Here is a 12,571-nt window from a genome sequence, read left to right on the forward strand (position 1 = left end):
TCTGAACATGTTCCACGTGTTAGAGAAATTGAGCTGAGGCTCTTATTAAATATAATGTTTAGGCTACGTGCCAATATTTTGGGACCCATGGGGTCGTGTTGCTGTTGAATTAATTATTTCAAAAATATACATTTCACATTCAGTCATATTCATCCATTGTGAGGATATTTATGGAATCGAGTTGCGTGCCGCAGCAGGCCATATTGGATTTATACATTATTATAATATGGATTGGGGCTGCCCGCCTGCAGCAGACCTTATAGGCTTTATTATTATACAGATCAGGACTGCCCGCTTGTAGTAGGCCATATAGGCTTTATATCACGTTTGGGCTGAAGGAGCCCCTCCGGAGTCTGTACACACCCCCAATGAGCGTAGATGATTATATATATTCGGGATGAATTTCTCAGGGCATGGACTTGCCTTATTTATTTATATTGTGATAAATTTTTCCTCGACATGGATCTTGTCCGTATCATTTACATGTGGGGGTAGATTACCTCAGGGCTGGATTGGCTTTACACGATACTGAGGGACTGACTGTTAGTCGATGTGAATATATATACGGGATGGAATATCCCTGTGCTGGATTAGCCATAAACAGTACCGAGTGACCGAATGATTTGTGGCCAGTAGTACATGAAGTCTTTCCAGTGAGATGTCACATTCCTCATATCATGCAGTATTTGATCTATTTTGCGTGTAATGAGTTTAACTGTGGAACTTGAAAGCATGCCTATATTTATGTACCATTATTTATGTACTGGACTATATCTGCGGATCTCATCATTACTTTCAGCCTAGAGGTTAGTCTTGTTACTTATTGAGTTGATTGTACTCATACTATACTCTGCACCCCGTGTGCATATCCAGGTGCTCCCGGATACGATGACTGCTAGGTTTCAGAGTTATTTCTGTTGGAGACTATCAAGGTAGCTGCTTGACGTCCGCAGACTTGATTCCGTTCCTGTTTAGTTATTGTATTGTCCTATATTTCAGATAGTGATTTTTATTAGTGAGACTTTGTATTCATTTAGATGCTCATGTACTCAATGACACCGGGTTTTGGGAGTGTTTATATCTATATTTGTGAGATTTCTTCCGCTGAATTAAAATATTACGTTTTCAAATTTAAAGATATGGTATTTTATTGAGATTGTCGGCTTGCCTAGTATTGAGATAGGCCCCATCACGACATGTGAGATTTTGGGTCGTGACAATAACATACATAATGTACACTACAAAAAATAAACTGGAATTAACTACGAATGTCGTCGCTAATATGTCGTTAAAACGCTCGTAGCTTGCAAAATTCTTTGCTATCCGTCGCTAAATATGATTAGTGACGGATTTTTCTATTAAGCTACATAATTTATTCGTCGCTACAACCTAATTTTTTAGTAGTGATATATATAAAAAAAAATATACAAATTTTATATACTTTTTCGACTATTATGCAGCGAATACAGTGTCATTTTTTCGTCAATAATATTACTCCTAATAAAATCACGTTAACGTAAAATTTATTTGAATAACAAAAATCTATATGATCTTGTTTGTACATATTATTTCTGGCGTATACAGTGGCCTTCTGAAGTGCAATCAATGTTTTCATGCACTTAAGGCCAATAAGTCTAAAGTGAAATATTACACTTCAGATGCACTTAAGTAAAATTACACTTCAAACCCCAATTATTAATTTATCAAAACAATAATAAATCTAATGAACCTATTTTATAATTAAGAAAAGAAAAAGAAGAAATCCTAAACAATAGTAAAAAATAAAGCGCCACAATAGCTCACCATTATAAAAACATCATAAACTACCTTAAAATATATTCACGAACACCATATAAAATCATTGTTACACAAAGAAGAAGAGGAAAAGGAAGAAAGAGGAGAAAATGGCCTAAAATTGTTTAAACAATGAGTACAAGTAAAAAAATAATTATAAAATGAATACAGGTTAAATGTAGGCGATCAAATAAGGTGCCCGTGCAATTTTTACAGTCTCAATCCTATATCTGTATATAACGGCTAAACCGCAACTTGTAGTATTTTATCACTTCCACCATATACGTAAATTAGTTTTTTTTTTATTTATTGTTTCATTTTATGGAATCATTTAAGCAAGTCATACCACTATAAAAAAAATAATCATCCCATTTTTGGATATACATTCAAAAATTTCAGCTTCATCTGCAATTCCACTTGAGGATATTGTCATAGTTGAAGATATGTACTAGCAAATGTTTTATATATATAGTTTATTTTTAAATTATCAACTTGTTTGAGAGAGTTGTTTTCTCTCTCTTTATCCTTCTATTTTTCCAAAAGGGATTCGTAGAGGCAGATGCAAGATTTGAAGTTTATGTATTACTATTACAATCTCAAGTTAATATACAAAACTACTGAATTCATTGTCAATTTTTTTCGATTGGACTAATGTATGTATGAACCCGAAGGTTTAGTCTAAAAATAATCACTTTATATAAGGAAACGCGATCATAGGAAAATATACCCTACCAATGAATAGATTAGATTACTAACATCAACTATCTCTTTTTTCATATACGAGACCGTCTACTTATATATCTTAAATGGAATTTTTAATACATTTACATAATCTAGGCAAAAATTACTGAATTCAGGTGAACCCATATATTACATGTTAGATCCGTTACTCGGGGTTGGTGATGGGAGAGGAGGGGAGGCTCTGCAGTACCATTGGCTAAAAGAAATTGCCAATTGAACCAACAAGTTGCCATTTTTTTCGTATACAAACAAATAATGATGATAAAGCTTATGCAATTTGTAGACAAAAAGTCCAGCTACAACTTTCTATGATAATAGATTTTCCTTGAAATTAATAGCAATTGGAAATTAATGATCTTTAAAACTTATAACAAGTTGAGTTCACTGTACATTGTAAGTATCACGAGATTCCTTCATCAATATAATGACTCGGCATATGATTTAAAATGGACAATTTGACAAAAAGGAAACTGCGTACTAATTAAAGTTGAGCTTTTAAGGTACTTTAATGATTAAATTTATTAGTACAACCTAATGAATTAAATTCTGGAAATTTCTGATTTGCATTATATATTGCAATATGCATGTTAAATAGGGATATATAGGAAAAACCAAAAAAAAAAAAAAGGAACAATAATTCAGTCAAGGGAACATAAGTGGGGATGGGAAATCAAAGCCCGCCATGCTTTTGGGCAAGTTGGGATCTTCTATAGCTACAACTTGACATTTATGAGTAAAGGTTAGGGGAGAATCAGCAATGAAAGATTAGTGCGATAGTACCAGTACTAACGCACCAGATTCCATTAAAAAAAGTCATTTAAATATCTAAGCGTATAGTACTTTAGAGTCAGAGTCTAACAAGAACGATAAAGTTGTCTCTATATGACCTATAAACTACGGGTTCAAGACGTAAAAACAATCACTAATACTTGCATTAGGGTAGACTGCCTACGTTATTACCCCTTAAGTGCGGCTCTTCTCTGGACCCTACGTCAGAGGCGGACTCAGAATTTAAAAATAACGGGGCACCATTATCTTTAATATAGACTGAGCGGAGAACTTTAACTATAGTTGTCAGCTAAATAAGGGAAAACCTAAGGTAAAAAAAAGCAAGACATAAATAAATAATCTAGGCTACAGTTAATATTTCTGCTAAAAAAAGGAAAATTACTAAAGATGAGGAGTAAGGAATCAAACCCAGGACATCCAACACTACAGTGTGAGGTAAAATAGCAGATTCTACCAGTGCCCCAAACGTGGCTTTTGTGCTTCACGGTACCTAATCAAATATAAAGCTGTTTCTCAAGGTATATATACATATAATACATATATATACAGAAATTTTCTCAAGGTTTACTGGTCCAGTGATCCCCTATCATACACGTAGGTCCGCCTCTGCTCTACATGAACAAGTGATATGCTTTGCACACCGAACTGCTATTTTTTAGAGCACTCTAGAGTCTAGTGATAAATGCGAGAGAGTCCTCCCAGTAATAGGTGCTAGTGCAATTCTCATGGTTCCGCTTTCGTTCTCAATCTTTTAGGTGTCATTTACAACCTGTGATATCGAAGGTATATAATATATTCAAGGAAGAGCAGATAAATTTCATTTTGTTCTCACTTAAAATAGGGCAAGTGCACAGATAATCATTCTCAGGGATGCTATTTAGAGATTAGCCAGTACTTATTTTGTCATGAAATTTTAACCTAAAAATCTTAACTTCAGGACAATTCAAAAAAATTTTGTCTTGAAAAATTGAACTGAACAATTGAAATTCAGAATGCAATGACTAATTCCTAAATAGCAACCATGTAGAATGGCTACCTAGTGTCATTTCCGCCTTTAAAATACCCGAGAAATTTCGTTTAGTTGGTAAAGTTGAGGCCTCTAACAAAAAGGCCATGATATATGAATTAGCCCAACTCTAGTAGGCCAAGAACAGAAACAACTTTGGATCCTTTTCAAATTTATGATGACATTAGTGAAAATTGGCTAACCAGTTCTTTCATTTCTACCGAAGATGCAGTCCAATCCAATACTACCTCTGTTTATCTGTAAAATGTTATTGTTGAATTTTTACGTGATTTCTAAACAAGTGAATTAATTCGATCCTGAAATAATACAAGAATTGAAGAAATATGCGATACTTAACCTTGAAATGAATACAAAATAACAGAAACAGTAATTCCGAAAGCAGGGATTCTCGGCACAACAGTAATAAAATCAAGAAATAAGAAGGTAAAATTTGTATAAAGCTTTTAATTGATTATATCGTAAGTTTGCCAAAAAATCCTTGCCATTTACAATGATAACAGAACTCACTATTTATAGTTGCACCTAGGGAACAAGGTCCTAGGATCATACCGTTCTTTAATGTCAATTATGAGGGCCATTGAAGAATGTGTAACAGTGAGCATAAATGATAAATTCTTTATAACGGACAGTGTACTAAATGCTGTGGAATATTCTCCATTGAATGCTAACGGATGATAGGTATTTTTTGTATCTTTATGAGCGTCATTCTTTCCGGTGACAAATGGAACAATTGTCTTTGGTTTTAACTATCCTCTGCCTTCGGCTCCACGTGTCACTCTCTTATGCAACCACCTAGCATAGCATATTTTACCCTATACAGATAGTCCCCTGCTTTCCGGTGACATAACTTTGTGTCACCGGGAAGTTGGTAGAAACATTCTTTTCGGTGGGAATTTCTCTGATCCCCTATGAAAAGCTTCTGACGGTTAATTAGACGTACGTCTCTCCGCATTTAATACCCCGAACACGTGTCATCCCTCGATTCAGCATAACGTTTTGCCGGTTATCGAGGTAATCATAACCACGAATTTAGCCGCCTAAACCTTTACTTACCCGCATCAACCTCCTTCATTCATACTCCATAATTCTCCAAGCTCTCTTCACTCAACTTGTATTTTGTTCTTCAACCTTTCTTAATTCTCTCCAAACGAGAAAAGTTTTTCCTTCTTCCCTAATATATAATGGCTTCTTCAAAAATAATACCAATTCTTCAAAGAAGAAAAAAAAGCCGATGACGCCGCTCCTCCAATAGTGAGTACCATCATCCCTAGAAGTTTTGTCACAACAAAAAACTTCGAAGAGAATTTTCCTTTTATTAGCCCTCGTACATAGGTCGTTAGCAGATATCCTTATTCTATCCGTCTTTCCAGCATTCCTGTTGTGAAGGAAGATTGTCGTTGCCAGGATTTAAACATTATCGCTCCTAATCTGGTGGAGCGGGTAACCTTACCCAAGAAGGATTTTACGTACTTCTTTATGTATCCCTTCACTTTGGGGATATTTTCTCTGAGTGAAGAGCTTGACTCTGTTAATGAGGAGTTTTGCCTCCGCTACCAAGTGTGTTTGGCATAAGTAAGTCCCTCCGTGTGCAGGACGATTACTTGTCTTTGGCGTCTGTGCCAGGAAACGGGGGAGGAGCTATCCCTAGCTCACGTGATAAACCTCTATTCCCCCAAGATCTTCCATGGGGGGATGATTAGCTTCAGCAAACGAGGCCACCATGAACTACTATCCAGCATGGATGATGATAATGATCGTGGGTGGATGGAACGATTTGTTTCAGTTGCCACCAGTGAAATCATCCCGGCCTCAGCTCCTTCCTTCCCGGAATTATGGAACCACACTCGTAAGTATACAGTTTTCTTCTACTCTTGTTAAAGATCCTTTCCTCGTCATTATTAACTTCTCTTCCTTTACCTGCCTCAGTGACTCGGTGGGTTCCCCCTAAGGTTGAGGGCTTGGACCAATGGGTTCAGAAAAGTTTGGACATTACAACGCCCGAAACCCGCTCGTGGAAAGAGTTGTCCCTGAAATATGGGTGGAAAGAAAAAAATCATGGTAAGTTTAACCCATCATGTCCTTACCTTTTCTTATGAGAAAGTTAACTAATTCTTCTCTCCTGTTGAATATAGGTCTACCCAAGGGCTCAGTTATAGTCCCCGAAGAGGACGTTTTAGCTGATCCTGCTGATGCGACGAGGTTGCTGCAGAAAGCTTTTTCACAGATAGGCATCTCCGGGCCTGCTTCTAGTGCAAGTGCTTCTTCTCGGAGTCCCCGACTGGAGAACAAGCAACCAAAAGAAGGCATTCCTCCGCGACCGGGGGAGAGAATAAGACGGCGAAGAACGCTGCCCCCGAGTCATCTCTGGATGTCGTGGTGGCGAGCCCTCTGCCCGAGTCGGCCTAGATACCGCGATGATTGATGATGATGAAGAAGAAGCTAGCGAGGAGGGAGTTTCTCTACATAGAAGACGGCGACCTTCCTCAACTCAACAGGCTTCTCAATCTGTTGAGTTAGTTACACCAACCGAGTACGATGTCTCGGCGCTCTGGGGGGAGTATGAAATGGTGGAAAATGCAAACTCTCGCTTTCGGATCCCATTCGATGCACCCGGTATTGTGGGGCTGAGTATCGAGTCTCTACCATCTTCGGTTAATGAGCAACCAGTAACCAGCACTGCATGTGTCGCAACTGCTTCTTTCCCTTCAAGACCATCAACTTCATCTCCATTTTCACCAACACCAACAACTGCTACATCATCTCCATCGGCCGCATCTGTCCGAGAAGAGGGTGTTCTTCTCCCCCAGTCCCCGGCTCATGGGAATTTAGGGCAAAATTATGCTCTCCCCCAGAGGATCCGCAAAGAAGGAGGAGCGTTACTCTCTTACTCTCCACCGGATGCAATTTGTTATCCCGGCCGGTGGAACTTGCTAAATATATGAAGCCTTTGGCTTCAGAAAAAGATTGCAAAAAGATACAGGCTCTTTCGGGAGAGTGCTTGTTAAACAATGACATGCACAATGCCGTAGCGGTACATTCTTCACATCTTTTGTTATTTCTTCTATTTTTTACTGAAAATATCCTGAGTTTTCCTTTCTTGTTTTGTAGGCCAATTTTCTTGCTTTCGAGGGTTTCTAGAGGTTGATTTGGGAAAAAGAAGAACTTACCTCCGCACAGGATCAATTTTTGGCCAAGCAGGAGCAAACTGCTGCTCGCCTCTCAAAATTGGAAGCCAAAGCTGCTGAGGCCGTTGTGTTGGAGACTCATTTGCAGCAAAGCGAGCAAGAAGTGGAAACCCTTAGCCAAGAGATTGGCCCGCTGAGGGTTCTATTTGATGAGGCCAAATCCAAATGGGTTGAAGTCCATAGTGTCGTTCTTGCTGCAACCGATCACGAGGCTACCTCCGCTGAGAGATTGACCAATCTAGAGGCAGCCTTGAACTCCAAAACTAAAAGGGTGAAATATGCCCAATTGGAGGAGAAGTACAAGAAAACCATTGAGCATAATACAATTTTCAACTCTACTGTCCGCGCACTCGACATTAGCCTCAAGTCCATTAGATCCGCCCGGGAAAGCCTTTCTGCCGAGGTTATCCAACTCAAAGAAGAACTTAAGCGCCGAGCGACTTTCCTCGTTGTTGAGAAAACTTATGTTATGTACAACATGAGGAGAAAAACCTTGAAAGAGTCTAAAGCGGGTATCATTGACTTCGATGGTGAAATCTCTAAGGCCCGTAATCTTGAGTCAGTTGCTAAAAGGGGTCTCCCGGCAGGGCCTGATGCTTCCGGTTCTTCTAGTTCCGGTTCCGAAACTTTGGGAACTGAAGAGGTACCGCAAGGCAAAGATGTTGAAGGCCAAACTGATGAGGGCCAAAATGTTGAGCCATCGACGGATCTACCTACTTCTCCTGGGGGCACAGGCACTTCTCTTCCTCTGGGTTCCGGAGATGCAGCAGTTTAGCTTTTCCTTTCTTTTTCTAACTTTTGTATATGTGCTACTTCGACACATTTATTATGAATAAAGACATCTTTTGCTCAAGTATTGCATGAGTCTTTTATTTCGTTTGAATATTTATGCAAGTTTTAATCATTGCATTTTTTGTTGCTTATGTGTTCTGTGCAAGTTTTACTGTTTGCGTCTTATTATGTAAGGCCTTGGGTGTATTTTTCCCCCGAAAGTATTTGGATTTCGGGCACAAGTTCTTCCGAAATCAACCTTTTATAATGAGAGTTTTTATAAGAGAGGGCCCTTTTATGTTTACGGTGCACTTGAAAAGGACGTCTTCTGTTCATTACGACACTAGCATTTGAAGTACTTGTTTAACTTTCAAATGAAAAAATCAATTCATCGGTCAGACAAGAAACAAGATGGAAAATAAAAGGAGTTTACTTTATTCCTACCTTTTTCAAAAAGTACATAAGCATTTGTTATGCTAAAAAGAAATTGCCATTTCTTGTGGCTAACTTGTACAACTTGTTTCTATGAGGCTGGCCGCGCAATCCCCGGTCTCGATGATACAACTATGTTCCCGGTTTTCATGCTCCGGTCGACATGGAAGTCATTGTTGTTGTATCCTCATATCATTCCCTCCACAGTTTTTGAATGCGAATTGGAACACTAGAAGTTTTGCACCTTCGAGGACCCCACTAATGAATTGCTAGACAATCTTCAGCTCGGTAACAAACTTCGCTTCCCCTTAGGAATTTATGCTATCGAGCAAAAGACTATCTAATAATCCTCTAGTGGTTTGCACTTGTGAACGGTGGGGAAACCTTTGCTTGATAGCAAACTCACTTTCCCGATGGGAATTTTGCTATCGAGCCAAAGATTATCTAACCGCTCTGGAGTAGTTCTTTGCTTATGTGCCTTGCTATTAAATGTCTTATTGATGCTGTTGAAACTTTCTTTGTAGTATGATGCTTTTTGTTACTGCCTCATAAAAAACCTTGCTAGAAAAACCTAATTGGAACAAAAACTGGACGAAGGGAAAAAAAGTGCAGCACATACTTTCAGTACAGGTGATGTTTGTCAGCAATAATATCTCATAAGGTGTGCCACATTCCAGTTGCTGGGCAACCTTTCTCCATCCTGATTCTCCAACTCGTATGAACCTTTCCTGGTGACAGCTGAAATGCGGTATGGTCCTAGGTTGGACCTAGCTTCCCTGCACTGAGTTCTCGGGTGTTTTGAATTACTTTTATTAGAACCAAGTCTCCCACTTTTAAATAACTTAGGTTGGCTCTTCGATTAACATATCTTTTCATTCTCTACTTCTGGACTGCCATTCTTATATGTGCCAAGTCCCTACGCGCATCGAGTAGCTCAAACTTGACTAACATCACTTCGTTGTTTGTCTCTTCACTTGACTGGAAATATCTCAAGGTAAGCTCTCCTACTTCTATCGATATTAAGGCTTCTACTCCGTACACGAGGGAAAAGGGAGTTTGTCATGTGCTCGATTTGGCCATTGTTCGGTATGCCCATAGCACTCCAGGCAGTTCCTCAAGCCATTTACCTTTAGCCGCTTCCAACCTCTTCTTGAGATTTTGCATAATCACTTTGTTCGTTGACTCTACTTGACCATTTGCGCTCGGATGATAGGATGAAAATGTGATTCTCTTGATTTTCAAATCTTCAAGAAACTTTGTGATCTTTGCGCCTATAAATTGTGGCTCGTTATTGTAGGCTATCTCTTTTGGTATTCCAAATCTAAAAATTATGTTCTCCCACAAGAAATCCACCACTTCACGTTCGCCGATCTTTTGATAAGGACCTGCTTCAACCCACTTAGAAAAATAGTCACTCAAAATTAAAAGAAACCTTACTTTACTAGGGGCCGGCAGCAGTGGCCCAAAGATATCCATCCCCCACTTCATGAATGGCCATAGAGATAGAACTGAATGTAATGGTTCTATTGGTTGATGTACCAATGGTGCGTAGCATTGGCACTTATCGCATTTTTTCATGAAAGCTTTGGCGTCTTGTTCCATTCGGGGCTAATAATATCCTGCCCTTACCAGTTTTAGCACTAAGGAATCTGCGCCCGAATGATATCCACATATCCCTTCGTGGACTTCTCGCATAACATAATTAGCTTCGGACGCTCCTAAGCATAGGTCCAGCGGTCCTTGGAAAGATTTCCTGTACAATTAGCCTCCTTTGAAACAATATCATGCTGCTTTGGCGCGCATCGCTTGGGATGCTTTGGAGTCTTCGAACAAATTCCCGTGCTTGAGATAATCGATGATCTCATTCCTCTAGTCCCAGACTAGATTAGTCATATTTACCTCATAGTAGCTATCTGCGTCCAGAACCGAGTGCCTGAGTTGTACTACCGTCTTGGAATCTGATCCCTTTATTTCCGTTGATGAACCGAGGTTAGCTAATGCATCTGCTTCTGCATTTTTTTCCCTAGGGATATGGTAATTGACCACTCACGGAATCGAGCAAGCAGAGCCTGAACCTTCACTACATATTATTGCATGCGCTCTTCTTTGGTTTCAAAGATCCCGTATACCTGATTTACTACTAGCTAGGAGTCGCATTTGATTTTTATGACCTCAGAATCTAGTCCACGGGCTAGTTCGAGTCTTGCAATCAAAGCCTCGTACTCTGCTTCATTGTTAGTCAAAGGGACTGTTCTTATGGCCTGCCTTAGGGTTTCTCCTGAAAGCATGGTTAATACTATGCCAAGTCCGGACCCCTTTACGCTAGAAGCTGATTCATGTCCAATCCGCACTCAATAGTGAGTGGAAATGGTCGTTGGAAGAATAGTACCCAACAAGAGTCGGGGTCGATTTCTACAGGGAATTATTATGGGTGTTAAGAGTACACACTTGAGGAAAGCGAATGGAATAACGAAATTGCACTTCCAACAAAAGGTTTTGATTTCTAATTCTAATTTTACTCTAGCAATTATAAGCTAAGAAAAGAAACTAGAAGCGAATGATTGTTTTTGGTGTTTTCCAAATAGTTAAAAAGCCTAGGGATGTGACCGTAACTTAGGTGTTCGCCTAATGGGTTAAATACGTTAATACTTGTTTTGTTGATTGGGGTGTATTATAACTCTCAACTCAACGTTACCTACACAATACTTGGTCAAAGAGTGATTTTTCCCAATTTAGCTTTTTCAAGCCCAAATGGGTATCAAACTAAATAGTTGATATGAGATCAAGTCACGTTCTCACTATTTTTAGCTTGAGCCCTTTAATTAGGCTAATCAAACCCTCAATTAGTCCAATTCCTTATTAGCCAAGTTATCCAAGACTAGGTCCCTCTTTCTCAAGTAGAGACCAAGTCAAAAAGGCATGAATCAATATTTGCAACTATTAATTCTAAAATTGAAGCATAAACTAAGCTAAATAATCAACACCCAATCATAAGCAAGCATTACATTAAAAATTCATAGGGTTTACACACTAGGGTTGGGTTACAACCCTAGTAAGAATCTAGCTACTCATAGTGAGAAATGAAGAAAACAAAGAAGAAATGCAAATTAAACTCATAATCTAAGATTAAAATGATAAAATATGATGTTTGAGACCTAAAATAATCACAAACTTCGTAAAATGGAAAAATATAACGATTACAGCAGCTCAAACTTCGAAACTTGACCTTCAAATATGAATCTCGTCTATTTATAGTGGCCCAAAATTCACTGAAAAAAATGCCCCTCGGGAGATTTTGCGGCCGTACAATTCCATGTACGGTCCGTAGATTGCTTCAACTAGCAGGGTCTTGGATTCTGCAGTCACAAAATTCTGGATTGCGGCTGCAAAGCATCTTCTGCAGCCGCACAATTCTTGTGCGGTCCGTACTTCAGCAAGGCTTCAAGTCTTGGTCTTTAGCACACTCTCTGAACTTTGAATCATTTGTCAGTACAAACCTTGTTCTGCGATCGCACAATTCATGTGCGATCCGCACATTAACTAAAATTCTGCTGGACTCTTTTACTTAATCTGCGGCCGCAGATGGAATTCTGCGCTCCGCACTTTCTTCTGCAGAAATCCTTTTGCGGACCACACTTCTTAACTTCTACGCCCCTTCTTGCCTTGTGAGTCTGAACACTCCTTATTTAGTCTAATTTTATCATGGGAGATCAAACTTCCAACATTACTGTAATTTGCACACTTTCATTAGTTTCGGGAACATAAATCAATACTTTCGGACTAAAACAAAAGCAAAAAGGTGTTAATAAGTAGTCAAAATCCACACATATCA

Source organism: Nicotiana tabacum, chromosome 13, assembly GCF_000715075.1.
Source record: "Nicotiana tabacum cultivar K326 chromosome 13, ASM71507v2, whole genome shotgun sequence".
In the NCBI taxonomy this organism is placed as follows: domain Eukaryota; kingdom Viridiplantae; phylum Streptophyta; class Magnoliopsida; order Solanales; family Solanaceae; genus Nicotiana; species Nicotiana tabacum.